Below are 8,123 nucleotides of genomic sequence, written 5' to 3' on the forward strand. Positions count from 1 at the left end.
TCACAGACTGTTCCCCAGGTGTTCTTGTAATAGATTTCAATTCTCCCGGAGCACCGAGTGGACCCAGATCCAGCGAGTCTGATCTGCACACCTAGTTTCAGAACACAGAAGAGAAATCAGTGCTGGATAGAACGTGTTTGTCAGTAGATCAAACAAACGAACATCATCAATTACATTACAGATTAGTTTACATTGTATGAAGCAACTTTTCACACTTGATATTCTACTCTTCAGTTGAGAAAGCATTCTGCAGGGTGTGGTTACCAGCTCTCATCTAGTGCTGCATCTGAACAGCATTACATTTCACACCACAATGACTCAGTGTCAGAGCTGTTAAAATGTACAGAAATGTATACATTTATTCAAAATACTTTATCCAAAACGTTTTCTCACCTAAACAGACCACACCAGCGTCCTCACTGTGTCCACAGTTGTGTGTCCCAAATCCTCTGTGCTGACACTCAGTTACAGACCTCTCACTTCCTGAGCAGGCCACATCATCGAGCCAGATTTGACCGGTTCCTTGACCAAAATAGGCCGACTGATGGGCACTCAGTGCTGCGCCACAGCCCAGCTCCCTGCACACCACCTCAGCATCATTTAGGTCCCAGCTGTCGTCACAGACTGTTCCCCAGGAACCACCGTGATAGATTTCAACTCTTCCAGAGCACTGAGTGGACCCAGATCCAGATAGTCTTATTTGAACATCTATCAGGCACGTGAGACATAACATAGAATATTTTAACTGAATGAACAAAATTGAAAATTAAAGCTACTGTATGCATGACACAGGAGACTGAACCGACCTGCAGAATGTGACGAAGGGGTCAAGAGGAAAGAGACTGGGGAAGAGAAGAAATGGCATGGCTCATTACATTTATTAAGGTGAAAAGTGCTGAAATAAAAGTTGGCCTTCATTGGTTCAGTTCAATGAAGAGAAAGATTATTAAACTGGCCTTGAGAGACTTCTAATTTATATGATACAATAACACAAAAAAACAGCATTTCCAAAAATTTTTTGGAATATCTGTCTTACCAAGGGCCAAATAGTGAAGGTTTCTCTGTTGTATGCCCCCCATGGCTGACAAACAGCTCAGAAACATTTCACACAGCTTGTCCTTCCTAAAACACTTCCTCTTTCAGTTTTTTCTTAGTTTAGTCCTTTAACAACACTACAGAGTTCTAAAAGTCAGAAGCTCTAAGCCACCAACCAAAAGCTGCAGCACTCAAGCATCAAATCTATCACTACTTACTGGATATTGAAATTGTTGTTGATTAACACAAAGAGCAAAACAAACTCTCAGCTTTATCTCCTGGAGATATGTTTCCATTTTCTGCATAAAGGGAACAAAAGTCACTTTTAAATGAAATTTAAATCCAAATCTTTGCTCAGGTTAAGGAGCTAATGCTATATGCTACTCTGCTTTAGCAGAGGTAGCTTCTAAACCCCGGTTGGTGGTTGGCTTTGTCTAGAGTCAAACTTCTTTCATCATTTAATCTCTGGATTCATCTGCATCTTTGTTCCGATGGTCTTCTGCTCTAAAAAAGTCAAATTATATGACTTTTTATCTCTTTTCTCTAAAAACTATTTTTGCAAACTCTTCCCAGACGGTTTCGCCAATCGCCCTGAAACTTTGGCAGGATCTTGGCTTAAGTTATTGTAACCAAACTCGACGCGTCTGTTCAGACGCTCGCCCCGAGCTTCGCTGAGCAGTCCTGGGATATTCTTCCACTAGGTGGTGCTACACTTGCAAAAAGTTTATACCTCGTTATTCGCTGCATGGGTTCGTACAAAATTCGGTTTGTACGATCTCGGGTCACTACTCAGTTGATGTATAAAATTCGGTAATGATTGCTCAAGGTGGGTGTGACTTATTACAAGAAATGTAATTTTCGAAACATTTCTTCACACATCTTCATCAAGATAATCATCCGTACGTCCTAGAGAGCTGGATGTTTTTTCAGCACATCCACTAAGTTGTGACTAACTTTTTTCTCACTGGAACCTATGGTCAATTCAGAAGTCGATCACTTTATATTTTTCAGAATATGCTAATTCAATTAAACATCTATATCTCCACAAGTTTTTCTTCAAACGTTACCAAAATCAACACAGACTGCAGAATTTTCTCACCAACAACTTGATTCTAAGCGTTTTAAGTTTAAACTGACAAATCTATCCAAGTCTGGCACATGTGACGTCACTACCTCCACTTGTGAGAAGGTGTGTGGAATCAGCCTCTCACCAGTAGCTCAGTCAGTAAGTTACCCACTCTAGAGCTCTGAAGTTTCAGGGTTCAAATCTGCAGATGACCAAGTCAGACTTGTTAACATTGGGGGTGTTCAGATCATAGTGAGACAAAGTTCTTTATTTTATTTGGATCCTGTGACACTTTCTTCTTATTTTTCTCTGCTAAAAAGTGTTTGTGCAGCTTAAACTTTAAATCTTGGAAACACAAAATGTCGCAGGTGGGTTGAACATTTCACAGAGGAGTCGGGTACTTATAATGACGCTCTCTGATCTCAAGCCGATGCTGTAAAAATCAAGTTTGCATTTCACCATTTTTCTCAAAGTCCAATTCACTTTAATCTCTCTAGTCATCTGCGTGTGTTCTTCTCCTCTGAAAATGTCAAATGTTGTGTTTTTATGTTGTTTTTATTTATTTTGTTTGGATTGTAGTAGTGTTGTAGTCAAGGCCGCCCAAACCCGAGACCAAGTCAAGACCAAGACCAGAGTTTATCGAGACTGAGACAAGACCAAGACTTTTAGCGGCTGAGAGCAGTCGAGACCAAGACCGAGGGAGGGCGAGACTGAGTCAAGACCAAGACCAGTTCCCTGCATTGCATGGCACGCAATAAAATGTGGAACAAGATCATAGGTACTTCACAAATTGATCTGAAAGATCCACATTCCCATTAAAACACCCACATACAAACACTAAGAGCTGAAATCAACATAAGCATCGCAGGGAGGGGTGACAGTCATTAATTAGGGTTATTGGTTGCATTTGAAGCAATATGGTCTCATCCAATCAAAGGTTGGATGAGACCGAGACAAGACCGAGTACAAACGCTGTCGAGACCGAGACGAGGACCATCAAAAAGTGGTCTTAAGACCAAGATTTATTGCTGCGCAGTAACATCATGTGCATATTTATTATGTTGTATATTATTAAATAATTAATTTGGATGGATGGATGGATGGATGGATGGATGTGTTGGACTCACCGAGCAGCAGAGACACAGATGAAGCCTTCATGTTGTCTGGATGTCTGAACAGCAGAGTGACGCCTTCAGCTTCACTTCCTCTTTAACACAGTCAGCGTGTCAGCATGCGCTGCATGTCACCCTGCTGCTCATGATTGGTTGACAGCGAGGACGGGGCTTCCTGCTTTCATGGGATGCAGCTGCTTGATTAACAACACGGAGGAATTCAGAACGGCTCAGAAACAAATGCTGCGTCTCAGTTCGGCCTTCATACTAACACTTACTAAGTATGGCACAAAGCACTGTGAGGACCTGGATGGTGTACTCCACCAGGGACCACTAACGTGTTTTCAAACCTGCTAAAATGGCAGCCGAGGAAGCTGCAGCGGCAGATATTTCTGCGGGTGACAATCGTGGTCAAACGATGGCGAGAATGATCGGCTGGTTTTTGCTGTTTTGTAGAAGAAGTGGTCTCATGTTGCGATCGTCATCTCCAGTAAGTGCACCACATCTGAGTTTGACCTGAGACACTAACCTGTCCAGTTTTACACACTACAAAAGTACTTAGTGTACTCAGTGTACTACCAGAAGTATCTGAAGTGAGGCACAGCTGCAGGGCAAAAGGCCGAGAAGTTCTGACTGAAAAACTACATGCAACATCCAAAATAAGCTTTATTGGTCAAATGATCCAAACAGGAAGAGACAGAGTGTGATCAGTGAGAAGAGCAAAGACAACATCAAGTGTTCTGATGCTGAGCTGATGCTGCTGATGCTACTAACTGTAGGATTAGTTGTATCAGCAGCAGCTTCACTTTGACTGCAGTTATTGATAATATGATCTGACTTTTGAAACCGTGACAACCTGTTTGAACAGCTGAACCAAAGCATGAGTGTGAAAATGTTTCTCTGACTCACTTCTGCTTTTCATGTCTTCACTTCACGCCTTCATCTGGTTTTAACCACATTCTCAGGTTTGACAGTGAGCTGCATCGTTGTGTGTTCTTACATTGAAGTTTCATGATAGGGCGTTTTTTGGGGGGTGCAATCACAGTTATGTTACTCTGCTGGAACTAGTACAATAACATTGAGCTTGACAGCCTTAGCGAGGAGTTCATGGTTACCAGAGCAAGGGAGGTGCTTCAGTACAGGAATTCCAAGGACCCAAGAGTATCTCAAGCTGGCATTGAGGTCAGGACTGGCAGGAAGTGGAGGGCACATGAGGCGGTGGGCCAGGCAGAATCACGGCTGCGTCATAAGGAACTGATGGGTCCCGTGGCTATTGGCCGTACAGGAATGGCTAGTACTCCAACAACACATTACAACAAACTGAAGGGTAAGGAAAGGCAGGACCTGGTCCAAAAAGAATTGAGGGCTGGGATTAAGGAGCAGCGTGCAATCCAGATGGTGGGAATGAGTCAACGGGGCGCATGGACTAGATGGGAAGATGCCATGGAGAGGAAGATTTCATGGGCAGAGTTGTGAAGGGGTGACACCCTGCCCAGTCCATCCAATCTCTTTTGTTGGGGCAAGGTTGAGACGCCGGCATGTACCCTGTGCCAGGAAAGAGGATCGCTGGAACACATCCTCAGCAGCTGTCCTAAAGCACTTGGGGAGTCCATCACTACTGCCATCAAGCAGAGAATGCGTTTACAACCACCAAGGCAGAAAATCTCATTCTTAAGAACAGGAGAACACCCGCCTTCCCTAACCAACAGTTCAGACAGTCCTGCTGGGAACAGCGAATGACTGGCAGCTAAGGGTGGACCTGGGAGACCAGCTCTAGATCCGAAATGGTTGTGTTCTCAGCAAAATCGAAGCAAGTTATCTTGTTGGAGCTAACAGTGCCCTGGGAGGAGAGGATAGAGGAAGCGAGTGAAAGGAAAAGGGAGAAATACGCAGAGCTGGTGGGGGAGTGTCGGAGATGGGGGTTGCGTGCACAGTGCTTGCCCATCGAGGTTGCGGGAAAGGGCCTTGCAGGAAAGTCACTGCAGAGCCTACAGCCTCCTGTAATCACAGGAGCACGCAAGAGAAGAGCCATTAGTGCAGCTTCAGAGGCTGCGGAAAAAGCCTCACCCTGGCTGTGGATCAGGAGGGATGAACAGTGGGTGAACGCTTCTTGGACACAGGCCGGGAACTGATCACGCCCGGTCGGGTCGCCTGGGTGAGGGGGTCTGAAGTTGAAAGACCCCAAACCCCCTATGACCCCAGCTACTATCACTGATGATGTGTCCAAGAGTGCATCACAAGGTGTATGTAACAATCAACAATGCAACACAATAATAATGTATGCGGCAAGTGAGCTTATTATTGTTCTCATAGTTGTTTGTTTTACCAGCTGTGGAGTCACATGGTTTTTATACTGTGTCCTGAGTTGTAACTGATATTATCCAGAAAGAAAATTTGTAGACATGTGTGGAATTAAGTCTGTGCATTTTACCAACTAACATCTGACATCAAGTGGACAGTTACAGAACTGCATTGGTTGGGACACGTGTGCCATGACGATCAGCTAGTTAACAAATAGTTCTGTTACTATGTGAGACCACACAAGGCTGCTGCATGTTTTCTATCTGTTATATTGTTGCAGCTCTTCCTTACAAAAACTAAAACTAATGAGAAGCTACTTACTGACTGGACTGTCCCAGAAGACACTTTTGTTCTAGATAGAACCAAACTACATACAAAAACTGCTTTAATGAACAGGCGGGCAACAGAGTTCAGGAGGCAGACCCGGAGGTCGACCCAACAGGCCGGGCAGATCAAGGGGACAAGTCGGGGGAACCTCAGGCGGGTGGCCTGAGAACTGGGCCGGGGGGCCAGACAGGGAATCCTCAGGCGGGCGGCCTGAAGGCAGAGCAAAGGGGAACCAGAAGGCCTCAGGTGGGCGATCCAAAGGCAGGGCAGGGGGAGAACAGGGACCAAACAGTTCAGGCGGTCTTCCCGGAGGACGACCCAACAGGAAATCAGGGGACAAACAGAGTTCCGGGGGTCGACCAAGATAGCCGGGTCAAGGGGGCAACACAGTTCAGGAGGACGTCCAAAAGAACAAGGGCTCACCTGAGGCCAGACAGGTGACCAATGAAGGCGAGCTCTCTCCGGAGGATGAACTGAAGGTCTGCGGCGGAGGAGAGACCTCTCCGAACGCTGGGCTGGAGGCCGACGGCGAGGACGGAACCTCTCCGGACGCCGGTGGTGACGGTGAGACCTCTCCGGAGGCCGGTGTAGGGGGCTAGGGACCTCAGGAGGCAGAGCTGGGCTGAGGACCACGGGCGAGACTGCTGGGCTGAGGACCATGGAATGGACACGAAGAGCTGGAGTCGGGCTGAGGACCACGGGCGAGACCGCTGGGCTGCTGACCATGGAAAAGAAACGAGGAGCTGGAGTTGGTCTGACCACCGACGAGGAACCAGGAGTCGATCGGACCACCGGCGGAGCCGGTGCCGGTCGGTCCACCGACGGAGCACGAGGAACAGGAATCGGCTAGGCCACCAATGGAGCTGTTGTTGGTCGGACCACTGGCGAGGGACCAGGAGTCGGCTGGGCCACCAACGGAGCTGATGCTGGTCGGACCACCGACGAGGGACCAGGAACAGGAGTCGGCTGGGCCACACACGGAACTGGTGCTGGTAGGACTACCGACTGGACTCGAGGAACAGGAGTCGGGCGAATCACTGGCGAGGCTGGTGCCGGTGTCTTGGTCGCCCTCCAGCTAGTCTTACTGGAGGTGGATCAGACGGGGAACCAGGGGGGAAACTAGCCTCCAGGCTAGAAGGTCGCAGACTGGCTGACGTGCGTCTTCCGACTCCCTGGCCTTCATGGCAAAGAAGGCCAGGAGAGTCATAGTCCCAGAGTCTTTGTTGGGGGGATCACGCGGGCGGATGGGCCGGCCAAGCAGGGGGCTACCCGCTGGAGCGCTAGCAGGCTGGCAGCTAGCGGGCCGGGGATCAGGCTGGCTGGTGTCCACTGGCAGCCCGTTAGCTGGACGAGACTCGGAGACTGAAGCCACAACTGACAGGGGGTAACACGAACAATGACCGGACAAGGGCTGAACGAAAAGACCACACATATATTATACCAGGGATAACGAGCAGGGCGGGAGCAACACAGGTGACAGACATGAGGCTAACGATGGAGGCAGAGAGACAGCAGGAAAACAGAGAGGCAGGCAGGCAGAGACAACAGGGGGTAACAGAGAGAACACTTAGACAAGCAGAGATGGAGCAGAGTGAATAACCAAGAATACGACAGAGCTAAGAAGAAGCAGTAAATGAACAAGGGAATACACAAGACTAAACAGGGAACACAAGACCAGGAGTAAACACAAAAGATGTTAACTAACGTACAGGACTAGGAACTAACTGAACAAGACAACACAGAGAAACACAGGACCAAAAACAGACTTAAACAGGAATGACATGAACACAAAAACCCACATTCCTAACATGCCGTCCCTCACTGTGGAGTTCTTCAGCTGTAGCTCGATCCGTTTGATGTCGCTCGTCAGCTCGTTGTCATTGTTGACGTTCATCATGCATCTCTTCAGACACTCGTAGATCTGATCCCAGACCTCGGAGCCGTAGCGCCCATCTGTTCTGGTCTGAGATGCTGCTGCTCTAGTGCAACATTTAGTGGCAGTGAATGTTGCATATTTGTTAAATAAGAGAATATGATTATCTGACAGAGAAGCAGAGGACAGAAGAGGGCTTCCCCCTCGCACTAGGCTTCTCCTCTGCCTCAGGTTCCTGTCCTAACACCTCTACAGCTGCTCCCTCTCTTGAGGAACAGAGATTAGCATTCCTGACATTTTAGAGACTTGTTAGAAAACAAGGGGCCTTACTGAAATGTTGTGAAGGAAGCCTTGGATGAGGGGATGAAAGGATCAGGTCCAGAGAATCATCAACCTTTCAACAGATCAA

At 47.4% G+C, this 8,123-nt stretch overlaps 1 pseudogene; it reads left to right on the plus strand.

Annotated features, from left to right (window-relative positions):
• Window positions 1-4,281: 4,281 nt before the first annotated feature.
• Window positions 4,282-5,345, plus strand: LOC123966171 (annotated as a pseudogene).
• The last annotated feature ends 2,778 nt before the right edge of the window (window positions 5,346-8,123 follow it).

Source organism: Micropterus dolomieu, unplaced genomic scaffold (assembly GCF_021292245.1).
Source record: "Micropterus dolomieu isolate WLL.071019.BEF.003 ecotype Adirondacks unplaced genomic scaffold, ASM2129224v1 contig_12842, whole genome shotgun sequence".
Classification (NCBI taxonomy): domain Eukaryota; kingdom Metazoa; phylum Chordata; class Actinopteri; order Centrarchiformes; family Centrarchidae; genus Micropterus; species Micropterus dolomieu.